At 57.9% G+C, this 26,937-nt stretch overlaps 1 protein-coding gene across 5 annotated transcripts in view; it reads left to right on the top strand.

Moving 5' to 3' along the window:
* ZNF469 (zinc finger protein 469) overlaps window positions 1-26,937 on the top strand; it is a 220,188-nt gene that overhangs the window by 173,579 nt on the left and 19,672 nt on the right. The gene's annotated exons all lie outside the window — the stretch shown is intronic.

Below are 26,937 nucleotides of genomic sequence, written 5' to 3'. Positions count from 1 at the left end.
ATTTTTCGTTCGGGGCGAAGGACGGGGAGGGAAAGGCGAATGTGCTGCTTGCCACATGTCAGCGTTGGGTTTTTAATACCCCAGCCCCGGTGATTTCCTAGGGTTTGTTCTCCTGCCTGGTCCGCCTCGCCGGCGGGTCCCGCGTTTCGCCCCGCCGAGTCCCCCGAATGCAACTTTTCTCCCCGTTTCTCGCTCATTCAATGACTCAACCAAGGCTTGTCAGCGCTAAAAAATGATGCCGCCGCGCTGCAAAGTATTCGGGCTATTCGTGTCATCCCGGACCTTTAAAAAGGAAAAAAAAAAAGCAAAAAAAAAAAAAAAAAAGCCTGGCTGTTCCCCTCGCCACTGCCCCGCTCTGCGCCCAGGGCTCAGCCCGTCCCTGTCACCGGCGGGGGCCCCGCGGCTGCCCGGCGGGCGAAGGGTTAATCCCGCTCCCCCCGCCCCGAGTTCAGCTGCAAAAAATATGAAGTGAGGATGGATCTGCTCATCTGCTGAGCAGAGAAGTTGCCTTTGATGTCAGCCCTTCCTTCCCTCCTTCTCCTTTTTTTTTTTTTGCTCCCTTTTTAATTTTTTTCTCCCTTTCTTATTTTTTTCCCTTTTTTTTTCTCCCTTTTTTAATTTTTTTCTCCCTTTTTTTTTTTCCCCCCCCATTTTTTCCCCTTTTTAACTCTTCTCCCCATGTCGTTCACCTCTATGGGGGGGCTCAGAGCACCAAAACCTCTCCCTGCAGAGCCACAGTCTTAAGACTTGGGGGGGTCCCCCTGGGAGCAGCTGCCCCCCTCGGGCATCCCCCCCTGGGCAAACTGTCCCCTACCCAAAAATCCCCAATCCCCCCCACCTCGCCTGTCCCTAGGGCTGGCCTCGAGCCAGGTCCCAGTTCCTTTTTCTTTATTTTTTTTTCCTGGGGGGGGTATTGGGGGGGGGTTAACCCCTTTTCTTCGAGGCCGAGGGGAAAATCGCCGCGGCCGCTTTAAGGCAGCAGTCCCTTTAAGCGACTTTCCATTTGCTGCTTTGGAGAGCTGAGAATTTGGTTTCCCAGATTTCCTTTGAATTGTGTGCAGTAGTTAGAGGGAGTTTAAAAAAAAAAAAAGAAAGAAAGAAAGAAAAAAAAAAAAAACACAACTACTGTACGCTCGGGAAACCTTCTGCAGCAGCAGCAAGATGCGGGGAGAAAGGGAAAAAATGAGTGGTTTTTTAATAAAAAGGTCGCCTGCTACAATTTTCCTTTGCTTTTCCAATCCCGTTGCCTCTTCCCTGCGTGGGGAGCGGTCGAATGGGGCAGTGGCAGGGAGGGAACCCCCTGACCCCCCCTCAGCCCCCCCTGGGCACAGGCTGCAGCGGGCACCGATGGGGTTAACGGCGCTCGCCAGCTGGGGAGCATCATAAATCCGCAGCCGTGCCCCACCAAATTAATTCGCACTTTCTTTTCCTAATGTTTGCGCCGAAAAAGAACTTTTTTTTAAAAAAAAAAAAAAGAGACAGAGAGAGAGAGAGAAAGAAAAGACCCTAAATAAATAAGCAGGCTGGAAGGGGGCTGGGGGGGAGGCTCTGTTTCCTCAATTAGCTGGGACTTGCCTTCTCTTGACGAACGGAAGGCAGCGCGTTTTAGCCTCTGGATTTGTGGAGCTTTCTCCAAGTGCCAAGTCTGGTTATACGGGGACTTGGGAGGGTTCGCTGGAGGAATCCGAGGCGCGCTCTGCTCCGTTAACTCCTTCGGGGCCGAGCGCCTTATGGAGGCGCGTGCCCGAAATGTGCACAGCCGAGGAGGAGGAAGAGGAGGAGGATGAGGAGGAGGCACCCGGGAGCTTTGGGGAGGGGGCTGCCCGTTGGGACCGGTGCTGGAGGAGAGATGCTGGCACCCGGAGAGAGCTGGGACACTCTGTGGTGGAGCCAGGATGCTCGTCCTCATCCTCAGTGGGGCTCTGGGGAATGCAAAGAGCCCCTGGTGCAGCTGTGGGAGTTGGGGATGGGTTTGAGCGGGGTCCTCGTGCACCGGAGAGGAGGCTGAGGGTGCGTTTTGCTGCACCAGCGTCTCAGCACACCTGGGCTGTGCCGTTCGGGGCCCTATGGCACCGATCCCGCAGCCAGTGGCCATGCAAATGACAATGGGAGAAATTGCTTTGGGCACCGTGAAAGCATGGTCATGTTTTGGGGAAAAAAAAGCAAGAATTGGCTGCAGAGCACCACCAGCAAACACCTTCTGAGGGGGAGCTCTGAGGACACCCCAACGGGGCCGCTGCAGGGAGGTGCTCCCCAGCAGGGCGCAGTCACCTGTGCCGCAGGTTGGTGAGGGCACGTGGGGAAACACCTTCACCTGTCAGGGAAAAACCCTCCTGGACGTGCAGAACTCACACCTGGAGCTTCTCCGCCCTCACAAAGGGGGTTTTGGCCATGTGTGGATGTGGGATTTGGTGATGTGGCTCCTGAGGACCCGCCGTGCCTTTGCCCTGTGCCCCATGGTCCCCATTGCGCCCCTGGAGGGCAGCCCGCCCGCCCCCACCAGCACGCCCCGGCTCCTTTCCCCCACGCTGGAACTGTAAAGGGGCCTTAAAAAGGAAGCAAAAGTAACTTAAATTTAATTTACACTCACTTAGAGGCCTCTTTACGTGGCTCAAGGAGCATAAAGGGGCCTTAATGTAGCTGGGAATCGGCCCCCGCGCGTATCTGCTGCCTGACTGCGGGGCATTCACGGCGCACAGCCTCACCTCCAGGCCAGCTTTTAATCCCTGAACCCAGAGATAACAACGTCCAAGGAGGAGCAGCAGCAAACCGAGTGGGGTTTTAGACCTCGTTTACACGTGGGGAAAGTGAACTCAGGGCCGGGCTTCCAAGGAATGGCTTGCAGGGAGCGTGGTCGTGGCTTGCCAAGAAACTTGCGCTACCTCACCGCGAAAGTTTTATTAAAAAGGATCGACTGTCTGCCTGCCTGCCGAGTCGAAAACCATTATCTCCTTCGGCACTGCTGTCTGCTCGGCCTTGGAAGCTGGACTTCTCCTCGTTATCGGCCTCTCCTGCACATTTTGGGCAGGGAGCCCTGTGGGCTCGCCACGGTCGGGTTTCTTCTGTGCGCCGCGCTCCGCCGGCTCGTCTGTCACCGTGGCTCTTCGTCCAGGGACTCGTGATTAATGAATCCTCCCCCCATGAGCACGTCCCTGTTGCTGCTGGACCAGCACCTCGATGCTCTCGTGCCTCTTCTGTAAAGCAGAAAGGAGCAGGGTGGAGGGGCAGAGGGCTCCTGGAGGGGACAGCTGGCCGTGCTCCTGGTGGCCGAACGCCCACTCGCATGGATGCAGCTTCCCGGGAAGTCTCACCCCGCTCTTGCCTTGTTGTTATCACAAGCAAAGCCTGCTCCCGCTGCTTCCAGCCAGGCGAGGACATGGGATGGCGGCTGTGCACCCCAGGAGGCTCCAGGAGGCTGTTTGGGGTTTGTCTGCGTCCCTACAGATCCCTGCTGCTCGCTGGCTGGATCCCCTACAGCGAGCAGCCTCAGCACCACGTCGTGGCACAGCCAGGAGATGTGTGACACCAGGGCCAAAAGCATCCCAGCCCCAGGAATCCCAAAGCCACTGCTGTCCTGGGCTCTCCGCACCCCAGAGGAGCTGGAAGAAGTGATTTCCAACCCCAGGTTTGGTGGATTGGAGCTCTCTGTGTGGGTTTCCTGGGGTAAAACCCAGCAGGCGTGCGAGAGCTGTGGTGTCCCTCTGGAGCGCAGCGATGCAGCATCCCTCAGCCTTCACGGGCCTCCGAGCTTCCCCGAGCTATTCCTGTGGATTTTGTTGGTGTTTTTTTTTTTGGTTTGCAATCTCACCGTCTGATTTATGGACACATTTAACGGGCACCTGCTCCCAGCACTGCTGGGCTGGCAGGCGCAGAGCGGGGCCGGGAGCGCAGCACACGTGTGCCGGGCTCTGGCAGGGAGGCCAGCAGGTATTCGCTCTGCGTTTTGGCCTCTTTGCAAGGCCGTCCTCCCCCGTGCCAGCAGCCCTTGCTGCCTGCCCACCTGCTTTCCAGGCAGCGCTCTGAAACCTTTCTCCAGCCTGTGGCTTTGCCTGCGGGTTGTCCCGTGTCCCTCGCGCGGGGACAGCTCCTGGCACCCAGGGCGATGCACAGCAGCTTGCAAACCACAGGCCTCAAACCTCCCCTCCTCACCCTGCCTCGATAGAGATCTCCTTAGGAAGGCATGTGAAAAATGCAGCCGCAGGCAGGCATCGGTGTCCCTTGAAAAGAAGAGCCTCATCCATTTTCGGTTGGGAATCTGCTGCTTTTTAATTACGGGGAAGCGCCGGCCCCCTCCCCGGCGCTGGGCAGCGCTGCCCAGACGTCAGGAATTATCCAACGCTCCTTCCTGTCAAGCTGTCGTGTTTAATTAGCACCCTCCTGCCCCAGCCCGGGTTAAACCCAGGCTGCAATAACAGCGGGCGTGCAGCCCGGGGCACAGGAACACCTTGGGATCACCGCCCGGCGAAGGCAGCGCAGGGGGACCCCCGCTTCTCCCAGCAGTGCTGAATTCATTCATTTTTCCTCGTAGCCTGACCCTGGCTTCACAGCCCCCATCAGCCCAGCGTGGGGATGCTGCAAAATTGGGGTTCATGGAGAAAAAGGAGGAGGAGGCAGGCTGGGAGCAGGGGGGCACAGTTGGCACAAGCAGCTGGAGGCTGCCTTGACCCCGGGCAGCTTTGGGAACGGTTTTCGTGCACCAGCAGCGGGCTGCAGAGAATGAGAATGAACCCCGTGCTCTCCTGGTACTTATCAGTGTCCAGGAAGCAAATTTTTCCAGCTGACAGCCGAACGCAGCATTGTGCAGTGCCGAGAGAAGGTCCATCGAGCTGTGGACGGCTTCCAGAGCCAGCTGCTGGAGCAGAGCTGACCTGCTTGGCCGGCCCCGGGCCAGTAACTCACTCGTGTTTGCATTTAATTACAAAACGTTTTAAAAAAAAGCCCTTTCTTTTCACGACAACAAAGCCTTGAAGCACACTTCAAAGTGGGGTTTCTGGGACAGTTGCATACCTTTTAAAAATAGCCCTCCGCGCGCGGTGCCAAGCGGTAAATGGATTGCAGAGGGCAGGGCCCCCACGTGGGGCTGCAAACAGCCCAGCGAGCACCACGGGGCGGCCCCGAGGGATGCACGGAGCTGCACTTCTGCTCTCCTTCCCTGGGGGGTTTTGAGAAAGTTCCTTGCAAAGTTCTGGGGAGGTGGCAGGGTGGCAGATGGGAGCGTTTTGGGGAGCGGCACCCACCCTGGCTCAGACCCCATTGCTTGGGGGTCACTTGGCAAGTCAAAACTGAAATGCCCACGGCAAGGAAAAGGCTGGAGGGGAAACTGAGGCAGTGCTGGCCCAGAGCTGGTGTTGTCCCTGCTTTCTGAAGGTTCTCCTGTCCCTACAGCCCGGCCTTGCTGCTGCTCGTGGTCACCACCCCAGGGCTGGTGGCCGGGTTTGCCTTTCTCCAGGGATGCATCCGTTCGTGTGCGATGCCTGGTGGGCACGTGGGAGCTGGGAAGCTGCTGCTGAAGATGAAGAGCTTTGACCTGTGCCACAAAACAAGGTTCAGGTCTCTTCCCCGTTCCTCTTTCCGAGGCCACCCAGGAGGTGAAGTCGTGCAGGAGGAAATCCGGCACTTCGGACGAGGAGCAACGCGAGCTTTGGGGGCAGAGGATTACTTTATAAAACCTCCTCATCCTCTTCAAGCACCTTAAAAAGACATCCCCCTTTCCAGGACTGCACCAAGAGTGCAGAACCCCGCATTGGGAAGGTGCAGGGCACGACAAGAGCCGGCTGAGATACCAGCAGCATCCTTTGGGGTCGGTGCAGCTGGATGTCCCCAAATCCCCCAGGACCACCTCAGCACCCTTCAGTCGCTCCTGCCCAGCTTGTGTCCTGCAGCATCACCGCTCCCATCGCCTCCAAGGGTGCTGCTCCTTTCCTCCAGGGTGAAACATCCTGGGAGCCAGCGCCTTGTAGGGCCAGGAGAAAGCACCGCAACCCCAGCAGAAGCAGATCGTTATCTGCAGGAGAGGAAACCTGGTTCCCAAGGAAAAGGAGACCGCGTTTAACTCCGGGAAAAGCTCTCCGTACTTGAAGCGTGCTTTTCTTGGACGGCTCTGCTGTATTTGTGCAGGCTGGTATGTGGGGAGTAATTAGAACCTCATCCCGAGCACTTGACGAGCGTGTTTTCCATTCTGGATGTTGACAGGTCAGGCTCTCCGGCCGTCCCTCTGTGCCTAAAAATGTTGACATTTTATCTCTGCTGAAAACAAAGCAAGGGCCCGTGAAGCTCCTGGGCCACGGGGAGCGATGGCTGTTCCTTGCAGCGTGGCAGTGGCACAGGGGATGCTTCATGTGCCTGTGACACCATCAGATTCCCTCTGCCCAGATTTGGGGTGCTGGGCATGGGGTGAGTGGCCGGGCTGCAAGGAGGAGCTGCTCACACTCAACTGGGGACTTGGGCACCTCACGGCAGCCACCGGGGAGTCCCCACAGCTCCACGAGCGCAGGCAGGGAGAGATGGCACTCCGGGCCAAGGGTTTCACTAAAATCCCTGTGTCTAACCTGAAAGCGGAGAGGTATGAGGATGCCAAGGACTCATCTCGCTCTTCTCTCTCCAAAACCCTTTTAAAGTGGCCAGGAAATGCCCAGGAGGCAGCCTGGGCTTGGAGAGCTGAAGGAGCTGCTGGAGGAGGTTGCAGCGGCTGAACCGAACTGAAATCATTTCGGTCCATTCATGAAACGAGCCCAGAAGGACTCGTGCACCTTGTGCAGCCTGGGAGGACATCGGGAACCATCCCTGTCCTTACCCAGCACGGTCCCCGTGTCCCTGGGTGTCAGGGGACGGGATGCAGGGGATGGAATACAGGGGACAGGGTGCGGGGGATGCGCTGGCTGGGTGCAAGGACCCACTGAGCTGCTTCTGGATCCCCGTGTCGCAGGATTGCCTTCCTCCTCATTCTCTTCCCCTGCAGCCCAGCCCCGCTGCCTAACGCTGCTCATTTCCTCTACCCATTAACGAGGGCTCGGAGCAAAAAGCTGCACGCTCCGGCTGCCCTAACCCCGAGCTAAACCGGCAGCCGGGGCGCACAAAGAGCCGCCTGTTCGGCCCTCGCTGGCACCGGCCCCTTGTCTGCTCCTGACACAATGGTGTTTGCCTTGGCCGGCGTGCAGAGGCGTGCGAGGGAGCTGGTGGCAGGGTGTCACAGCCAGCAGGGTTCCCCCGTGCTGCCGGAGAAGCCGCTCAGCACCATGGTGCTGTACGGCCGCCCGGGGGGTGGCCGCGTGTGCAGGACCTGCTGCGTCGTCACGGTGACTGATGGCCACTTAGAAATTAAAAAATATATATATTTACTGCTCCAGTATTGTTCCTGAAATGGGAAGTTTGGGCTTTTTTGTGCCTCTCTCTTTTTTTCATTGGACGTTAATCTCCGGTGGCTCCAACCTGTGTTTTTGGGTAATTTTTCCTCCACAATATTTCCCCCAGCTCCAGCAGTGCAGCAAATGTCGTGCTTCCCGGTAGCATTTCCACCCAGGCTGGGGGTTTATTTCATGCAAAGTCCTTCTGAGCGTGTTTTGGTGGCCTCTCTCCAGGGCGAGAAGCATTTCATTGCCATTTATCCGACCCCGGCTCCTCCTGGCTGGTGACATTACAGCGTGGTGATGGTGCGGTGGTGGTAATGATTGTGCAGATGACTGGTGCAGATGACTGGTGATGATTTTAATGAAAACCCACCCTGGCTATCACCCCGAGTGGCCGGGTTAAACGTGAGCTTGTTCCCTCGAAGCCAGCTGCGGGTGGGAGCAGGTGAAGCTGCGCTTTGGAGAGTGGCTGAGCTGTGCCGGGATGGGTGCCCCCAGCCACAGCTCCCCAGTTTAATTCCATCTGCACCCCCCCTTCCTGCCAGCCCCACCGCCTGTGACGATCAGCTGCTCTGCGTTTTGCACAAAATCAGCAGGTTTTTGTGCCAAGTTGCCTGTGATATCATTTCTGAGGCGTTTGTAATCTGGCTGCGGTGCTGCAGGCTGGGCGAGCTGTGGGTGTGCACCGCCGAGCACCGCGTGCGCGCAGGGTGTGCTGGTGGGTGGGCTGCGAGGGCTCTTGAGGTCTTTTTGTGTTTGTTTGCTGATTTGAAGGAGCACCAGGGGATATTGCAGGAGCCTGTAGGTGCTGTGGAGGCTGGAGAAGCAAATTTCCAACAGCAAAGTGGCCGGGTCGGGGATGTGAGCCCAAGTCTGAGCAGTGTGCGATGCCGCAGAGGGCCTAGGGACAAACTTTAATACAGCTTCAGTGCATGAAAAAAGAAGGGAGAATCCAGGAATTGAATCTCCTAAGCTTGTTGAAGAGCAGGGAGGTTTGATTTCAGGCTGGAAAAAGCAGCAGGGATGGCAGGCACCTGGTGGCAGAGGCTCCCGTTGAGCCGTCTGTGCTGCCGAGGCTGCAGGCTGGGCAATTCAAACGGGAAAGCTTTTAGAAGTGGGGCTAATTAACTTTGGAAGAGATTACGAAAGCCGTGGTGAATTCTCTGTCACTGAGAGAGCCTGCATCAGCCTCTGGACGCCGGTGCAAAATATCTGCTTTCATTCAACCGCAGGCTCTCGGGGCGAGGCCAGAATCCCTCGGTGAGACGTTGCTGGCCAGCGGCGCGCTGGAAGCCAGCGACTGGCTGATCGCGGGGAATAGTAGTAAGCTTAATTTATCACATACTTCTCATCCCAGAGCACTTCCCCAGGCCGAGCCATCTCCGCTGCCAACTGCTCGCAGTGCTCGCTTCAACCACCCGGGCTGAAACGTTTCCTGGGCTTGGGACGGCAGCGGGGGCTGCCGGGAGGCTGGGCCAGGTTGCTCGGCAGAGCCGCTGCTCCCAGGAGAGAGGAATCCTTCCTCCAAACGGAGCTCCCCAACGGGAACGTTGGCCAGGGAGGGTTTCACAACCCTGGGTTCACAGCAAGGTCCCGGGGATGGATGCAGGGCTCGTGTGGTGCGGATCTGGTCTGCGTCCTGGTGGGTTTTGCAATCCGACGTGCCGCCCGTGTCTGCTGGGCGGCCTCGTCTGTGGCTGGGAAATCTGGTGGCACCGACTGCACGAGTGGCACCAGCACCACGAAGGGTTCAGCGCACAGAGATTTCCAATCAGCCTTCTGGCCAGGCCAGGAGACCTTCACAATGGGGCTGGATCGATCCTGAAGGCCAGCAGCAACTCGTTTCAGTATTGCTCGGTGTCAAAAATTCCCTTGGCTGTGTGTGCCGTGCGCCCTGGTGCGCGCCGTGCCGGGCAGGCTGCAGAGCACCCCTTCAGCATCTCCAGCACCCCGACCCTGCAGCATCCAAAGCCATTTCCCGAGCAGCCTCCCCCTGCATATTCCCACACCCCGGTGGGGAATTACCCCCAGGGTTCATTTATAAACCCTGACGTTTCGTTTCATTGCTGGTGCCCCGGCGAGGGCCGGGCGCGAACTCCGCGCTTTTCTTCCACGCGGCTCCCATTTATTTCTGGGGCGGATTAGGAAATCGCGGCTGTCACTAAACGTTAGCCCGGCTGTTTCATCAGCGCCACCCCCCCTGCGAGCTGACGGTTCATTAGGGCGCTGTGCCCGTCGGGATCCTGCCACCACCTTGGCTGGGAGAGGTTTTTCCCCGCCGCTTTGCCGGCGCAGCCCCGCACGCGGCTCGGTCGCGCCTCGCGCAATCCGAAGCAGCTGTCCAAATGCAGGCGGCGATAAGTTAAAACTAACAAAAATAAAAGGGCTCCCCAGGTAACGGCTTCTTACCCCGGTTATCATTTTTATAAAGTCCAACGGGAAGCAAGGGTGAGGCCGAGGGGCTGCTTGGTGGCATTTCTCAGGCTGCGTCGAGCCCCTCGCGGCACGGGGCGGTGCGGTGACGGGTTTGTGTGCCGGGGGGGGCAAACGGTAGCCCCGTTTGAAAGGTTTCGTGCCCTCTCTCAATTCCTAAGTAAACCTCTCGTCCCCCTGTCAGCTTTGATTTGTAACCATACTCGTGGCATCTGGTTTTCATATGAAGCGTGGAATACAGGGGATGCTGTCTGCTCGCTTCTGCCCAGAGCTATTCATCTGGGGCCGGCTAGCGAAAAAAAAAAAAAAAAAAAAGAAAGAAAAAAAAAAGAAATAAAAAAACAGCCTGCTCCTGAAAGGCACTAATCATCGTGGAGGCGGCTGGCAGAGAAAGGGGCCGCTGTCCCTGCGCTGGAGCAGGGCAGGATGCAGAGCTGGGGGCAGGAGAAGGAGGAGAAGGAGGAGGAGGAGGTGGGGAGCCATCACCCACCCGCAGGATGGGGACCTCCCAAAAGCATCCCGGCACGTTGGGATGGAGATGGGGACAGGCTTGCAGGAGGGCTCTCAAAAATGATCAGGGGCACGTGCGTGTAGGACACCTCCCTCTGGTTTGTCCCAGCAGTGATTCCCCGTGCTCTCGGCAGCATCGTTTGGCACGGGGTGCAGCTGAGCATCCCGAATGCTGCCACACGCGGTTGCCGGTGCAAGGGGATCTGCTGCCACGAGGCTTTTTTGCGTGCTCTTGCAGGGTCTTGGTGATTTTTCCAGGAGTTTTATTGGCATTGTTTCCATGCTGTGTGATCAGAGCTGGCTTTGTGGATCAGGTGGTTTGCTTTTCCTCCGTGTCTTGGTGCTGGCATCCAAAGCCAGGAGGAAAACCTGAGCTGGAGCCAGTGCCGGGGCACCAGCCCTGCTGGTGGCTTCTCAGGGACAAGCCCATCCCCTGGTTGTGGAGTGATTTGTGTGATTTGCTCCGTGGCAGCAGTGAAGAGCTGCTTCTGTGGGCTGTGACCTGCATCCTGAGACCCCTGACCCCGCAGGCAAGCCACCCCCATACCCCACAAAACCATTCGAGAAGCGCGCTCTGACATCATGTATAATTTTAACATGACGGTCTAACTTTCCTAAACCAGCAGCTTATTTTCAGCAGCGAGGAATGCTCTGGAGGAAGCAATTTTATTTTCCCTTCCCGTGCTGGATTTCCTAGGACGCAGCCTTTGATCCAGGCTCCTGATGTTATCAAGTAGGAAGCTGCAGCTCTTTGAAGTGGGCTTCATGGTGCGCTTTAAACTTCTGGGGTTTTGAAGCCTCCAGCACCAGGGACATCTTTTGTACAGATCGCCCCGGCTGCGCATCACGGGGCTGGGGCTGCGAAGGATCCTAACCTTGCAGCATCAGGGTTAGGAGCTCACAAGAGCAGCATCCCATGGCACAAATCTGCCCCGTCCCTGCTCCGGGAGATTTGCTGCTCCAAGGAGCCCGTGGGGTTCGGGCACTCGGCTGCCAGTCGTGGCTGTGGTTTTCAGCGTCTGGCCGTGCCGCTGGGACCCGGGGCGGTGGAAATGGGTCACGTCCTGAGTCCTGAATTGCTGCACGGCGGCGCCGTGGTGCTCGCAGGGTTGTGCTTGTCTGGGTCGCTGGAAAACTGAAGCCAACTTTCTGCTTGGCTTGGGCAATTTGCCTGGATTCCCGGCCGGGTGGCCAGCACCTGTCCACAACTTCACCCCCAAAACGCACCCTGCTCCTCACCCCTCGTGTCCGAAGCAGTGCCGTGGATCCAGCTGGGAGCACAGAGGTTTCCCATTTTCCTTGCTGCTCTGCTCCGTGGGATAACACCTCTGCTCACCTTCCTCTCCCCGTGCCCTGGGTGCTTGTCCCAGCGCCGTCCCCTCCCTTGCTGTTTGGTTTTAAGCAGGGAAAATCCACTCCGGTTTCCCCATGGCATAAGGATGCTGGACACGTGCCTCAGCCCGTGCTGCTTCTGGCGGCTGGACGCCTTGACCTGCTGGGCTCCCCCTAGGTTTGCACTGATCCTACTACCCCGTGGGTGTTTTAGGGCAGAAAATGGTGATTTTTCTCCCCTTTGCAAGCCGTGCCCTGAACTTTTGTGCTGCAGGCAGAAACCGCTTTGATTGCGCTGCCGAGGCCACCACAGAGCAGTTCAAGCTCTTCCCTTGAGAAAGGTTCACGAGGAAGATGGAAACTGGGCCCTTAATGCCCCAAGAATTTTCTTCTCTTTCCCCCAGCCCATCTTCCCTTCCATAAACTTTCAAGCTCATCCAAAAGCTGCAGCCTTCTGCTTCCATACATCGATCGCAGGACAGGGAAGCTGCAGCTCTGCCAGCAGCGCAGGATTTCCATCGAGTTCTAAGTGGAAGCAAATGCTTTAAAAGGAAATTAAATTTACAGCTCTATAAAAAAAAATGCATTTTATTGCTTTGCCTGTCATTCCGGAGAGGCAGGGAGATAAAGGAATGCTTTGCATTTGTCTCTCGTCTCGGAGGCCGGAGGCGAAGAGGAGCAAACCCACCAAACACGCAACCACTGGGCAGCCGGATCCGGCCCCGTCCCAGTGCCCAAATCCCCGATCCCCGCAGCTCGGAGGCGATGCTCGAGGCTGCTCCGTTCCCCCAGGTGGGTGCAGGAGCTGCGCTGCCTCCAGCAAGCACAGCAGCACCGGGGGCTTCTTCCCTGGGGGATGCGCAGCTCCTCTCCGCGGTTTATTGGTGAATCTCCTCCACATGCCATCACAGCGCTGATCGGGGCGCTCCGAAGAAATGACACTGAAATACTTGGGTTAGACATCATCAAAAGCCAGCACGGTGAATTTTTCTGCAGAAAGCGAAGGCAGAGGGGCCGTGCCTTAATGGGAAAAGCAGTGTGGCATGGGACCACGAGGGGCCAGCTGGCTGCGGGCTCACCAGCGCGGCACGGCGAGGTGCAAAGCCCCAGGGCGGGTTCAGCGGCTCCTCCAGCTTGGTTTTTGCACCGACATCCACAGCTCGTGTGCTGCACGCAGCCGTCCTCCCAGGACAAATCCTTCCTGGGTCTGAGAGCCCACGGGGTGCCCGTGGGGAGCAGCTGAACGTTTCTCTTCCACTGCAACGCGCCACAAAGCCGACGCGCCGAGCGTTTGGGCGGAGGAGGAACCCTGTCCCGGCCCCAGCCCTTCCAGCTGTGTCAATAGAGGAGGAAGAAACAAAAGTGCTCTTTCTTCGCCTGTTGTTGTTGCAGAGGGGGACACGCCGGTGGCAGTCGTTGCGCGGGGATGCTGGCTGGATGCTCGGGATGCGTTGGATGCGGCCGAGCTATCCGCAGCCTGGTGGGAAGCATCCGACAGCAGGGATGAGGGAACTCCCAGAAGGTCTGCTCGTATCTATATGTTTCCTTTTTCCTGGGACATTATTGAGCAGAGGGCAGCTCGCTAAAGGAAGGGCTCTCTCACCTTTTCCCCACCATGTGGCTCAGCCATGACTTTTCCCCCAGCTCCCACCAAGTGCCCGGAGTGGTTGGGACACCTTGGGACACTTCGGGCCAAGCAGCAGCAGCTTCTTCAACGCTTTGCAAGACCCAGCTGGGTCTGGGCACCCATCACCTGGTGATGCCGGGCTTCGAGGAACCAGATTTTGCCCATCCAGCCGGGTTGGCCGCGTGCCACCGCCCCGGTGATGCTCGCCATCGCGGCGGGTCCCCGAGCAGCCCAGGTGCAGGCAGCGGTGGCCGCAGCTGCCGCCCGCCCCTCGGGCGAGCTTCCTCTCATCATCCCCACGCGCAGCCTCCCAGCCCTGCCGTCAGCTGTGAAAACAAGAGGAGCAGGAGCACGGGGCAGGGAGATGCAGCCGGCTCCTCCGGCAAAGCCCCTGCGCCCACGGGGAGGCAAAGCAAGGCGATGGCGCAGGGCGAGCGGTGCTGCGTGGGCAGCTGGGGCTGGGCAGGAGGAGGGCACCCGGCCCCGTTAAAGCTGGAAGAGGTCGGTGTAAGGTCGGTGCAGCTCAGCACGCCCGGTGCCAGCAGCAGCTTCCAGGGATTCTCTGGCAGAGAGGAGAATAAAGTTTAAATGGGTGTTGAGCCCAAAATTGCGCACAAAGCCCGGTAAAAGACCCAAATGGAGAAGCTGGCTCTTGGGGAAAGTGCTGGGACCAGGATGGAGAAAAATCAGGGATTTCTCCCTGCCTGCAGGCATCCTCAGGTGCTCCTCATCATCCAAACTCGCATCGCCGCAGCTGCTTCTGGGATGAAATTAATGAAATGGGAGAGTTCAGTCATTGTGACTGCTCGCTTTCAAGGCCTAAGAGCCCAGCTTGGCGCTGCGGGGCTGAGTCACCCGGCGAGGAGATAAGCGGCGTGGCGAGGAGCTGCTCCGACTCACGCTTTTCCATGAAAAGCAGCAGATTTATGCGCAGCGCGCGCAGGGGCAGCGTGATAGAAATCAGCTGCTCTCCTGTGTCATCTCCATTGCCGCCGCCGGTTCCCACGCAGAGATCCCTTTTAATCTCCAGGCTGACAGGGAGAAATCATTCCTCGCCGCTTCTGGGGACAGGCAGCGTGCCGTGGGCAGGAGAAGGGGAGTCCCGGAGAGAGAGGGATGTTTGCTGCTCCAAGAAAGCACCTTCCATCAGCAGATATACAATTCTGGAGGCTTTTTCCCTGGATGGATGCACCAGCTGGTGCCGTACGCGTGCGACGGATCAGATTTGGGGTGCCAAGCCCTCGTCCCCATGCAGCTCCGCGGTGTCAGTGCTCGGGGACACGAGCTGAGGAGCCCCCCGGTGCCTGGGTTTGCAGAGCTGGTGCTGGGCTGGTTGTTGGCAGCTGCAGCCACGGAGAGGGAAACAATACACAAGCGCCCCGCAATTAAACAGCCTCCTAATTGCAGCGCTACACGCGGCTCTTCCGCTGCTTTCTAAGTTTGGTGGCGTAATTACAGCAGCAGGGCAGAGGCAGCATCTGGGCTCCCCCCCCCCGTGCCAAGCCCTGCCTTCCAGGGATTTTGGGATCTGCCCGTCTGAAGCCTGGCAGCTGATAAAAGGGACGAGCAACCCCCCGGCTCCCCTGGGTTTGGCACCACGGGTAAAGTCCTCCGCGCCCCCTGCGGCCCCCGCCGTGGTTGTGGATGGCACGGGGGCAGGCAGCGGGTTTTGCTGTCCTTGTAGCGTGTTTTTGGGAAAGAGCTTTAAAAGAAAAAAACAAAAACAAGTCCTGCTCTAGTTGACTCCTGTAATTCCCAGTTTAGAAACCCGCGGCGAGGAAGATTAAAGGGTGGCCAGCGGAAGGAGGCTGGGTGTCAGGACGCTGGGACGGACGCGGGCGCGAGGGAGTTGTCCTCCTGCTGTGCCTCCATCTCCTTGCCTCGGCTCAGTTTTGGGGGACTCAGCACCATAAATCCCTTTTTTTTTGGCGCTCCCTGCTTTTTATTGTAGGATCACTCATGCAGGAGGGTTTTTTTACCCTACTACATACGGGGCAGGCTGTGGCTGGCCGCTGCTGGTTTCCCTTTGGTGACACCTCTGCCACCACCCCGCGAGCCAGCCCCTGCACCCACGCTCCCTTTTGGGGGAATCCAGGCTAAAAACACATCTTTGCTGTGGCTGCTCCCATCCTGGGCCACCCAAACCCCTGGAAAAGCCCCGTTTGGGTGCGGGTGGAGCCAGACGCACAGACGGGCGCGCAGACGGATATTTAATTCTTCTTTTTTTTTTTTTTCTTTTTGGACTGCGGGTTTGAGGAATCCCGAGATAAATGCCACTTTCTGTGTTAAAAGGAGGGCGCCTTGGATAGGCCAGGGGGAGGGAAGCTGAATCGCGGGCTGTGTTTTCGGGGGAGAGGCGGCTGGGGTGCCGAAGGGTTTTCCATCACACAGGCGGGTTTGTGTGGGTTCACCTGGGCAGGAAGCGGCGGGGTAAAGCGATACCCCACGGGGCGCGGGGGGCCCCCGCTCCAACACCCCCTCTCCCTGAAGCCGAGAGCAGCCGGCGGCTCGCTAATGAAATAAACAGCCACTTTACGGCAGCTCTCGCGCCCGGCACCATGTGCGAAAATTATTACTCGCTCCGTTTTGTTGGAAAAAGGGAGGAAAAAGAAAAAAAAAAAAAAGAGCACGGCGGCGAGCGCTGCGTGCGCTTCTTTGCGCCGCGGCCCCGTGGTGGCTTTCACAAATCCATCTCCAAATTCACGCTGGTTTTCGGAGGGTGCACAAGTCCCCAAGGGAAAGGAGAGGATGGAGGGTGTTTGCGCCCCATCCTCGTCCCGTTGCATGCGCAAAAACCCTCGCGGATCCTCCTGCGAGCGGCTCCTGCGTGGTCCCCCCCTCCCCGGATTGAAACTCCAGGTGAAGGAAAAATCCAGGCGGGCTGTGAATTCACTGCACAGCTATGCGGGGCGTGCTGAGGCTGCGGCAGCACCGCGTCGCTCGTTGCTAAATAGCAGAGGGAAACGAATAGTTTCCGGTGGCCGTGGCATTAGGGATTGTCTGGGGTGCTCTGTGCCGGGAAGGAAAGCGATCGTGGGCTGAGGCGGCTCTGGGAGGGGGGGGCACAGCCCCTGCCCCTGCCCCTTCCCCGGATGGAAAGCTGGAGAAAACCCCCAAGGAGGGGGATTCTTCCCTTTTTTCAGAAGTGAGATTTATTTGTTTTTTGTGTGTGAAAACTTGTCACTCTTTGGAAGAATTCCGTTTTCCAGCCAGGACACAAAAATACGCATTTTTTCCTCTCTCCAGGCTCCCAGAGGGTTGGGATCTTTTTGTTCTTTTTCGTTAATCCTCCGGAGGCTGAAGGCGAGGGGAGCGCTGAGACACGCTGGAAAGCTTGGAGCCGGGTCCCTGACACCACAACATGCCCCGGGCTCAGGGTGCTGACCCCGGTTCCCCCAGTTCCTCCCAGTTCCTCAGCAGGACTGGCCAACCCGCAGGATGCTCGGAGCCATCCCCGTCTCCTTCCCAGCGCCTTTCAGCTCCCTGCAGGCCGTGCAGGTGCCCACTGGGTGCGTGAGCTTTAGTGGGGGGCAGTGAGCCACCGTGCTGGGGTTCAGGCCCTATTTTGGGGCTATTTCTGAGCTTTCCAGCTCCTTTTTATTTGCAGCATCACCTCGACACGGTGATTCACCCCACGGAGCAGCTGCAGCTGTGTTTTCTCTGCAGGAAGGGCAGCAGCATCCTTCCCTCAGACCCGCTCTTCCTTCGCCCATGTGCTTTACGCATCTTCCTGCTCAGCCTGAAAGTGATGCCCCAAAACAGAAGGCAAATTCCCCATCCTCATCCTCACTTTGCATCTTTTGAGGGCGAGGAGGGACGCTGTCCCCCCTCGCGGCACGGCGCTGTGCCCGCAGCTTTTTCACCTCCAGCCAAAGGAAAATATTTGCGCCGTGCCTTTCCCCCAGCCCTCCGCGACCCCCCGCGCTAATTTCTCAGCTGATGAAAGAAAAATACACAAGTGTGAGGAAGGGGATTTTGTCGCTCGGCGGGCCTCGGGAGCAAACCTGCCTCCCAAGCAAACAGAGCCTGGGCTTGTCCCGCCGATGAATATTGGCATTATTCAGCCGCGCTTGCACACGGATGGTGCCGGCTTAAAAAGAAAAGGAAATTAAGGGGAAAAAAAAATAGCAGAAGAAATGCATGGGGACTCGGCAAGTTTTCCCACCTTGGTATTTCGTGTTTTGTGCCCTCTCCTGCTGCGCTGGGGGCACAGGGACTTTACAAAAGCTTTTGGGACCAAAATTTATCACCTGGATGACGGTGGGCTCGCCGCAGCATCCCGCGATGCCTTGGCTTTGTCAGAGGGCAGGATCTGTTTCCTGAGGTTTGGGCGAGGGTACGAGAGCCACAAGGACCTCTGGTGCTGTGCCCCCTCCCCATGTGCCACCCGGGGGGGCTGCGGGTGCCTTGCTTTGTCGGAATGCTTTTTGTGGCTCTCTCCATGAAGTTCTGTGCTTGTGCAGAGCTCATGGCAATAGTCCTGGTCCGAGCAGCCCACCCTGGGCATTTTATGGCGCAGGATGTGCAAATCCTCAGGGGTTTCATTGCGCTGCCAGGCACCGATTTGGAGACACGTGGGCATGAGAGGACCGCATCAAAACCTTGGTCTCACCTGGAAAAAAGGGAGAGGAAACCCCACGAAGCACCGTGGCAGAGCGCGCCTGCCTTGGGGCCTTCCGTGCAGGCATCAGGGCTTTAATGCCAGCCCCCAAACCCTCCCCAAACCCGTCCCAGCCCCTGGTGCAGGCAGAGGCCGCCGGGCGCTGCCGTCCTGCCGCTCTCCAGCTGGGGCTGCCGGCTCCAGTAAAGCGCCCGCGCGTTCCCAGCATCTTTACGAAGCAGCCGATTGAAGTGCGCCATGAATGCGCCTCTGTTCATCGGCCTTTTTATAGCTCCGCGCGTTTTTTTTGGCCCCCGAGCCTTTTCTGCTCCCGGGGAGAACACAGAGGGCATTTCTCAGCCTCGGCGTCCGCCGCGAGACGGAGCAGGCAAATGGGAGGGGGCTCGGCGGGTGCCAGGCAGCTCCCCAAAACGCAGCACTCGCATCTCAGCCGTGCCCCGCTGCGGGCTGAAAGCCTGGCACCGCTCCACCGATGCGTTTTGCAGCTCAGATGTGAAGGCAGCATCGTGCCGGGAGCCCGGCACAGACCTCGGCAGCTGGTGGCACGCGGCGTTTGCACCGTCAGCGCTGCCACCACGCTGAGCTGCAAAAATTGCTGTCAGCACATTTCGTCCCCCCGGTGTCTCCGTCCGGGCTGCGTCCTCTGGTGCTGGCTGTTTGCTGCAAAGCCCCAAATGCGAGAGGGGAGGGAATCCTCCTGTCTGAAGGTGGATTTGCTCCCGTCCTGCAGACGTAAGATGCGACATGCTGGAGGTGATGGCGAGCTGGTCTTTCAGCAACAGCAGTGGAGGAAGCCAAAATGGATTTTCTCCACCAAAAGACAAGGGAATTGCCACGGCACCCATCCTGCTTCGTGCCCTCCATCAGGTGCAGCTCCCTGCGCCGATGCCGTTTCTCCAGCCCCTGGGGCAGGTGGGAGCTTGGAGGCCCCCCCAGCACCTCCAGCCACCCGGATTTGGGGAGGGACACCCCAAAAAGCCCCCTCCCCGCTGCCTGGCCGCCGCTGCCTCGCGCAGGCGCTCCCCTTCCCCCAGGCCAGGAGCCATCTGCTTCTCCTTCGCCGCGCGGAGGATTGCAAGGCGCTGACGCACACCGTTGGCCGAACAATGGGGAAATGTTCTGGAGCAGACATAAATCAAGGGGCTGGGCAGCGCGGACCTGGTCGCGTTCGGTTTTTCCAGAGGACATCGGTTGAGGAAAGGAGTAAAGAGGCAGTAAATTAAGCAGGCAGGCAGAAGCCGCGTTAAAACCCTCGCTGGAGGCTGGCGGGGACGGGGATGGGGACGGCTGCGCGCGTGGGTTTTGTCTCGGGGTCTGCGCCACAGCTGCAGGTCCGGGCAGCTGAGGGAGGCTGCGAGCATCCAACGGGGCAGCATCGGGGTGGGGGGACAGGCACCGGCCTCTGCCCTGCCCCACAGCCCTGCTTCGCCTTTCCCGGCAGTGCTGATAGCAGCTTCCCGAGCAGGAGGCTTTGGGTATGCAGTGGGGCTTTCTGTTCCAGGCTTATCGGGTCAGCAAAAAACTGCTCAGGGCTTGGCAGGAGCGCAGGGACGGCGCCGGCACGTGGGTAAGGCAAGGAGCGTGCTGGGGGTTGTCCCCAGTGACACTGGGACACCGCGGTGTGGCACGGGCAGGCGTGGGTGTGAGCTCACGTGGGGCGTGGGGAGGGGGAGCGTGCGTGGCGGGGCATTTTGAGGTCCCTGTGTGCTGGGTGGGCAGAGGGATGGAGCATGGGGAGAAGGCGGTGCAGCCCTGCTCCTTTCCTGGAGCACAGCCCCTGCCCTGCCAAGTCTCTGAGCGCACCTGATCCATGATGTGCCCCTCACCTGGGTATCTGGGCACGGGTACACGATGCTGCTCAGAGCCACAGCTGAAGGGCTTTCGCTCTGGTGCCTTCCAAAACACGTCTCCATCATCCCCAGGGGAGCGGATAGGAGCGCACCCATGGGTGTCCCACTGGGGGCCTGCCAGAGGTGCCCACCCCCGTGAGATACCTGCCAGGATGCGGCATCTCCAGCCAGCTTTGCGTTTAGCTCAGCACCTCGTTCGCTTTCTATTTTTCTGCGCGACTTCAGCAGGGACAGCCTGGGGTTAAAGCAAACCTTGCAGTGGACGTGGTCTGGGGCTCTCGCTCAGTCTGCAGGGTGTTTTCCAGCAAAGCCATGCGTGGGCCTGCTCCCCCCTGTGCCCTGGGTGTAATCGGATCCGTCCCCCACCAAGCAAGCATTTGTATTCGGAGCATTTTCTGAATGTTTTGCATTTGGGAGCCACACGAGGAATGTCTGCTGGGGAGCGCGAGCAGCGTGCGAACCCGCCGACACGCTTGTGCCCGGCCCAGGCTGCGCTTTGGAGACCTCAGTCCCATCTCCAGGAACCTCCCGGTGCGAGCCCCACATCATTCCCAGTGCAAAAAGGCTTTTTTTGGGGTGAAATCCTGGCTTTTTGGTCATCAAGCACTGTTTGCAAAGCACCAGCTCCGCAGACATCTCCCCCCTGCGCGCTCCCACCGGCACCCACCTCCCACCGGCCACCTCCTGGCGAGCTCAGTGCTTGGAAGTCGCACCCAAATCGCACCGAATTCGCACCGAATTCGTACCGGAATCGCACCGCAGGCCCTGGCCGGGTCTCAGCACCGCTCCTCGGAGCAGCCCCGGGGCCCCGCTGCAATTTGCGGCCGGCTTCTGCTTCCCTCTGCAGGGCTCGGGTGCGCACTGCAGCGCGCCCCCGCCGCCCTCAGCTCACTGCTCGGCTGTTAGACTTAATCAGGAAGGGGTTATATACATATATATATACACATGTATATATTTAAAATCCGCTTTTCTTTTATACGGGGCAAATTATTATCGCTTTTAATTGAAAAAAAAAAAAAAAAAAAAAAGGCTGATAATATTCTGAACCAAATTTCTGGAAGAGAATAATTAACAGCGCAATAAACCCCCAAAGGAAATGCTCATTAATCTTGTCTTTCGGAAGCAAAAATTTCAGAGGAGAGCTTATTTAAAACATTGCTAACAATTATAGGAAAGTTGACAGCTTAAAAGCTCCCCAAATCTAGCCGAAGTCTCCTCCTTATCAGATCCTGTGGTAACGAGTTCGGGCTGGATGGGAGCGACCCTGCTGGGGGGGACACGGCCGGGGTGGCCACTGCCACCCAATGTCACCCACCCGATGTCACCCGTCCTGCACAGGACAGCAGAATAGACTTGGGAAGGATGGGACCAGTGCTGTCCCCAGCCACTTGCCCGTGGAAAGGGGACTCCCAGCACCTGAGGAGCTGCAGCAGCCAGCGAGGGCGGAACCAGGAGCTCGGAGACGGCACCCACCTCATCTGAAGTCTGTGGCTGTGTTAATTGCCACGAGCCAATTAATTTCCCTCGGAGCAATGGATGTGTGTGTGCCTATGCAAAGGCAGAGCAGGCCGGATGAGCGCGGGGCAGATTCTGATCTCTGCTCCACCGGAGCTCGCCCGCTCCCGCGGCAAACCTGGCTCCAGCACGGCTCAGGCGCGACGATGCCGGTGGCGAGGGGCTGGAAGAGCTGGCGCTGCTGGTGCTGCAGGAACACGCCGAGGGATATAGGGCAGCTTGGCTGGGTTTGGGAGAGTTTTGGGGGGCTTGATTTTAGCTCATTGGGTGCACCCGGGTGCGTGCCTTTGATGATAAAGGGACCAGCACAAAGAGGGACCTTGGTGGCACTGCAGAGAGGCTGGGGCACGGCAGGAGGGGGCACAGGGTGACACTGGCACCGTGGCCATGGCCCCCCCAAGCCCCAGCACAGCCACTGCAGCAGACGTGCCGTGGAGCGAAGGGGACAAAAAGGATGCCAAAAGGACACAGAGATAAATGAGGCTTGGGTGAAAATAACGGTGATGTTCTCATCTGCTCTCGGGTTTCCTGTCCCTGTTTGACCAGGGCTGTGAGCAGGAGCGGAGGGGAAGGCAGCTTGGAGCAGACCCAGGCTCTGCCGGGAGGAAGGAAACGTGATATTGGCCTGGGAATGGTGTCATTGCCTTTTCTTTTTTTCTTTTCTTTTTTTTTCCCCTTTTTTTTTGGGTCACGACAGGCTGGGCGGGAAGTGCAGAGCGGGGCCCTAGCTCGGGAAAGCAGGACGGGGGATGCAGCCGACGTGCCGTGCCGATAGCCCAGCTCCTGCCTGGTGACATTGGCCTCATTCCCTGTCCCACGAGGGCTGGGGGCACCTGGGTGTCGCAGCGGGGCTCCCCAAAACCTGGTCCCCCACCAGCACCTCCGTGAGCGCACGCCGTCACCTCTCACCATCTTCCCCCGGCTCCCCTTAAGCAGCTGCGCGCTCGTCATGGTTTACACAGGGGTGTGGATGGAGAAGGTCTTGTAAAATATAAAAAAAAAAAAAAAAAAAAAGGGAGAGGAAAATCCTCCCCAGCCCCTTTTGGCTTATGCAAGCTCGCTCTGTGCTGATAGCGGATCTGCCCGGGTCACGCAGACCTGGGGAGATGCAGCGATTGCGCAGCCACCGCACCCGATACCTCTCCAAGGCCCTGGCTAAGGAGAGCGCTTAATCCCACGCTTAGTTCCGTGTCTGTGCCCCGAAGCACTTAGCAAGAGCCTGGTCCCATCCAGGCACGCCTCCTTCATCCAAACGAGGTGGGTTCAGGCAGAAACAACCCCGCACCCACCCGGTGCTCTCCGTGCTCGGCGGGGCACCAGCCAGCTTTGAGCCTCCTGCTCTTCCTTAACGACTCCAAGCAGTGCCTAAGGAGTTAATTTGGATTAAATCTCTTTTTCCCTGCTCCTCTGCCCTGCCCCAGACAGGTCCTGCTGCGGCGGGGACCCAGGGCTCCTGCGGTCCCCTCCTGGCTGCTCTTTGTCACCCGGAGCCATCGGTTTCAGCAGGCAGCTGCCCTGCCCCGCGCTGCCCCGCGCCTCTTATCTGCGTCCTGTTAAATCACAGAATCACAGAATCACAGAATCACAGAATCTCTAGGTTGGAAGAGACCTCAAGATCATCGAGTCCAACCTCTGACCTAACACTAACAGTCCCCACTAAACCATATCCCTAAGTTCTACATCTAAACGTCTTTTGAAGACTTCCAGGGATGGTGACTCAACCACCTCCCTGGGCAGCCTGTTCCAATGTCTAACAACCCTTTCAGTAAAGAAATTCTTCCTAACATCTAACCTAAAACTCCCCTGGCGCAACTTTAGCCCATTCCCCCTCGTCCTGTCACCAGGCACATGGGAGAACAGGCCAACCCCCATCTCGCTAGAGCCTCCTTTAATATACTTATACAGAGTGATAAGGTCACCCCTGAGCCTCCTTTTCTCTAGGCTGAACAAGCCCAGCTCCTTCAGCCGCTCCTCATAGGACTTGCTCTCCAGGCCCCTCACCAGCTTCGTCGCCCTTCTCTGGACCCGCTCAAGCACCTCGATGTCCTTCTTGTAGCGAGGGGCCCAGAACTGAACACAGTACTCGAGGTGCGGCCTCACCAGAGCCGAGTACAGGGGGACGATCACCTCCCTAGCCCTGCTGGTCACAGTGTTTCTGATACAAGCCAGGATGCCGTTGGCCTTCTTGGCCACCTGAGCACACTGCTGGCTCATATTCAGCCGACTGTCCACCATCACTCCCAGGTCCTTCTCTGCCTGGCAGCTCTCCAGCCATTCCTCTCCCAGCCTGTAGCTCTTCTTGGGGTTATTGCGCCCCAGGTGCAGGACCCGGCACTTGGCCTTGTTAAACTTCATACAGTTGACCTCAGCCCATCGGTGCAGCCTATCCAGATCCTCCTGCAGCGCCTTCCTACCCTCGAGCAGATCGACACACGCACCTAGCTTGGTGTCATCTGCAAACTTACTGAGGGTGCACTCAATGCCCTCATCCAGATCATTGATGAAGATGTTAAAGAGGACCGGCCCCAGCACCGAGCCCTGGGGGACGCCACTAGTGACTGGCCTCCAACTGGACTTGGCTCCATTTACCACAACTCTCTGGGCCCGGCTATCCAGCCAGTTTCTAACCCAACGAAGCGTGCGCCAGTCCAAGCCAAGAGCAGCCAGTTTCTTGAGGAGAATGCTGTGGGAAACGGTGTCAAAAGCCTTGCTGAAGTCAAGGTAGACCACATCCACAGCCTTTCCCTCGTCCACCCAGCGCGTCACTTTGTCGTAGAAGGAGATCAGGTTCGTCAAGCAGGATCTGCCTTCCATAAACCCATGCTGACTGGGCCTGATCGCCTGCTTGCCCTTCAAGTGCCGTATGATGACTCCCAAGAGGATCTGCTCCATGAGCTTCCCTGGTACTGAGGTCAAACTGACCGGCCTGTAGTTCCCCGGGTCTGCCCTCCGGCCCTTCTTGTAGATGGGCGTCACGTTTGCTAGCCGCCAGTCAGCTGGGACCTCCCCCGATAGCCAGGACTGCTGATAAATGATGGATAGGGGCTTGGCCAGCTCCTCTGCCAGTTCTCTCAGTACCCTTGGGTGGATCCCATCCGGCCCCATCGACTTGTGCACATCCAAGTGCCGTAGCAGGTCACCAACCAGTTCTTCGTGGATGGTGAGGGCCACATCCTGCTCCCCGTCCCCTTCCACCAGTTCTGGGTACTGGGTATCCAGAGAGCAACCAGTTTTACCACTAAAGACTGAGGCAAAGAAGGCATTGAGCACCTCCGCCTTTTCCTCATCTCTTGTAACTAAGTTTCCCCCCGCATCCAGTAAAGGATGGAGATTCTCCTTAGTCCTCCTTTTTGTGTTGATGTATTTATAAAAGCGTTTTTTGTTATCTTTAACGGCAGTAGCCAGCTTGAGCTCCAGATGAGCTTTGGCCTTCCTAATTTTGTCCCTGCACAGCCTCGCTACATCCTTATAGTCCTCCCTAGTGGCCTGCCCAATTTTCCAAAGATTATAAACCCTCTTTTTCCTCCTAAGCTCAAGCCACAATTCTCTGTTGAGCCAGGCTGGTCGTCTTCCCCGGTGGCTCATCTTTGGGCACATGGGGATAGACCGCTCCTGTGCCATTAGGATTTGCCTCTTGAATAGCACCCAGCCTTCCTGAACCCCTCTGCCCTTCAGAACCGCCTCCCATGGGACTCCACCAACCAGTGTCCTGAGCAGCCTAAAGTCAGCCCTCCGAAAGTCCAATACAGTGGTTTTACTGGTTCCCTTCCTGGCCCCGCCAAGAATAGAGAACTCCACCATTTCGTGGTCACTCTGCCCAAGACTGTTCCCGACAATCACATCCTCCACCAGTCCTTCTCTGTTTGTGAAGAGAAGGTCTAGCAGGGCACCACCCCTGGTAGGTTCACTAATCAGCTGCGTCAGGAAGCTATCTTCCACTTTCTCCAGAAACCTCCTAGACTGCTTCCTCTGGGCTGTGTTGTGCTTCCAGGATATGTCTGGGAAGTTGAAGTCCCCCACGAGTACAAGCGCTGACGATTTCTCAACTTCTGTCAGCTGCCTGTAGAACTCCTCATCCGTCTCCTCATCCTGGTTCGGCGGTCTATAGCAGACCCCGACCAGGACACTAGCCTTGTTGTCCCTGCCGATCCTAACCCAAAGGGACTCGATCTTGTCATTCCTAGCCTCGAGTTCTACAACATCGAAAGACTCTCTAATATAGAGAGCCACACCGCCACCCCTTCCATGCTGCCTGTCCCTTCTGAAGAGCCTATAGCCAGGCATCGCAGCACTCCAGTCATGAGACTGGTCCCACCACGTTTCCGTGATGGCAACCAAGTCGTAGCCTGCCCGCTGCACGATGGCTTCCAGCTCCTCCTGTTTGTTACCCATGCTGCGTGCATTGGTGTAGATGCACTTCAGCTGGGCCTTTACCTTATCCTCCGGCCTTGCCACTGCTCCCCCTGGTACAGCCCCAACAGTCCTCGCTCCAGCCCCATCCCCCTTCTTACCTAGTTTAAAGCCCTATCAATGAGCCCCGCCAGCTCCTGGCCCAGGATCCTTTTTCCCCTAAAGGATAGGGACCCGTCTACGGCCACCAGACCAGGTGCTGAGTAAACTGCCCCATGGTCGAAAAACCCAAGATTTCTGCGTAGGCACCAGCCCCGGAGCCACGTGTTTAACAGGTGGGCTTTCGTTGTCCTCTCCGTACCCCTCCCTGTCAACATAGGGACGGACGAAAAAACTACTTGCACTCCTGCTCCGTCCACTAACCGTCCCAGTCCCCTAAAGTCTCTTTTGATAGCCTTCAGGCTTCTGTTGTCAATGTCATCAGTGCCCGCCTGGATTATCAGGAGCGGATAATAATCAGAGGGGCGCACCAGGTTGGGGAGCTTCCTGGACACGTCCCTGACCCTGGCCCCAGGGAGGCAGCAGACTTCCCTACGGGTAGGGTCAGGCCGACAAATAGGGCCCTCTGTCCCCCTAAGGACAGAGTCTCCCACGACAATCACCCTTCTTTCTTTCTTGGTGGAGGCAGTTCTGATGCGTGGAGTCGACCTCCTCGCCCTAGGCATCCTCCTGGGAACACTTTGTATCTCTTCCTCAGCTACCGGTCTCTCAATCTCCAGGGCCTCAAACCTGTTTTGTAAGGGCACCTGGGAAGGTGGGGCCGGAGGGGGAGGGCATCGCCTGCCACGTCGCACAGGGACCTGTCTCCACTCCTCCTCAGCTCCCAGATCCCCTCCCTCGGCCCGACGGCGACAGGGCAAGGGGTCCACCCCCGTTTGGGGTGTCTCACCCCGGTACCTCTCCTTGATGCCCTGCAGGGAGTTGCTCCAGAAGTCAATCTCCCGCTCACACTCCCTGATGGCCCTCAGCCTCTCCACCTCCTCCTTGAGCTCCGCCACCATGCGGACCAGGTCATCCACCTGCTCACACCTCACACACGCGGCATCTCTGCCTCCCGTTGATGGCAGCAGCAGGCTCTGACACTCCCTGCATCCGTTGACCTGAACCGCTGCATTCCTTAACAGGCAGTCGGTCTGAGTGTGTACCGACCTCCTGCAGAGCGCTCCGTGCCTGGTGGAGACCATTATCACCTTGCTAACGACTGTCGTTAACAGGTGCTCGTGTGGGAGGGTGTTGCTCTCCGCCCTTCCTGCTCGCCCTGAATGATCTCAAATATGTGATATGATAAAGACA

Source organism: Anas platyrhynchos, chromosome 12 (genome assembly GCF_047663525.1).
Source record: "Anas platyrhynchos isolate ZD024472 breed Pekin duck chromosome 12, IASCAAS_PekinDuck_T2T, whole genome shotgun sequence".
NCBI lineage: Eukaryota > Metazoa > Chordata > Aves > Anseriformes > Anatidae > Anas > Anas platyrhynchos.
This window is presented reverse-complemented; position numbering and strand designations above follow the sequence as displayed.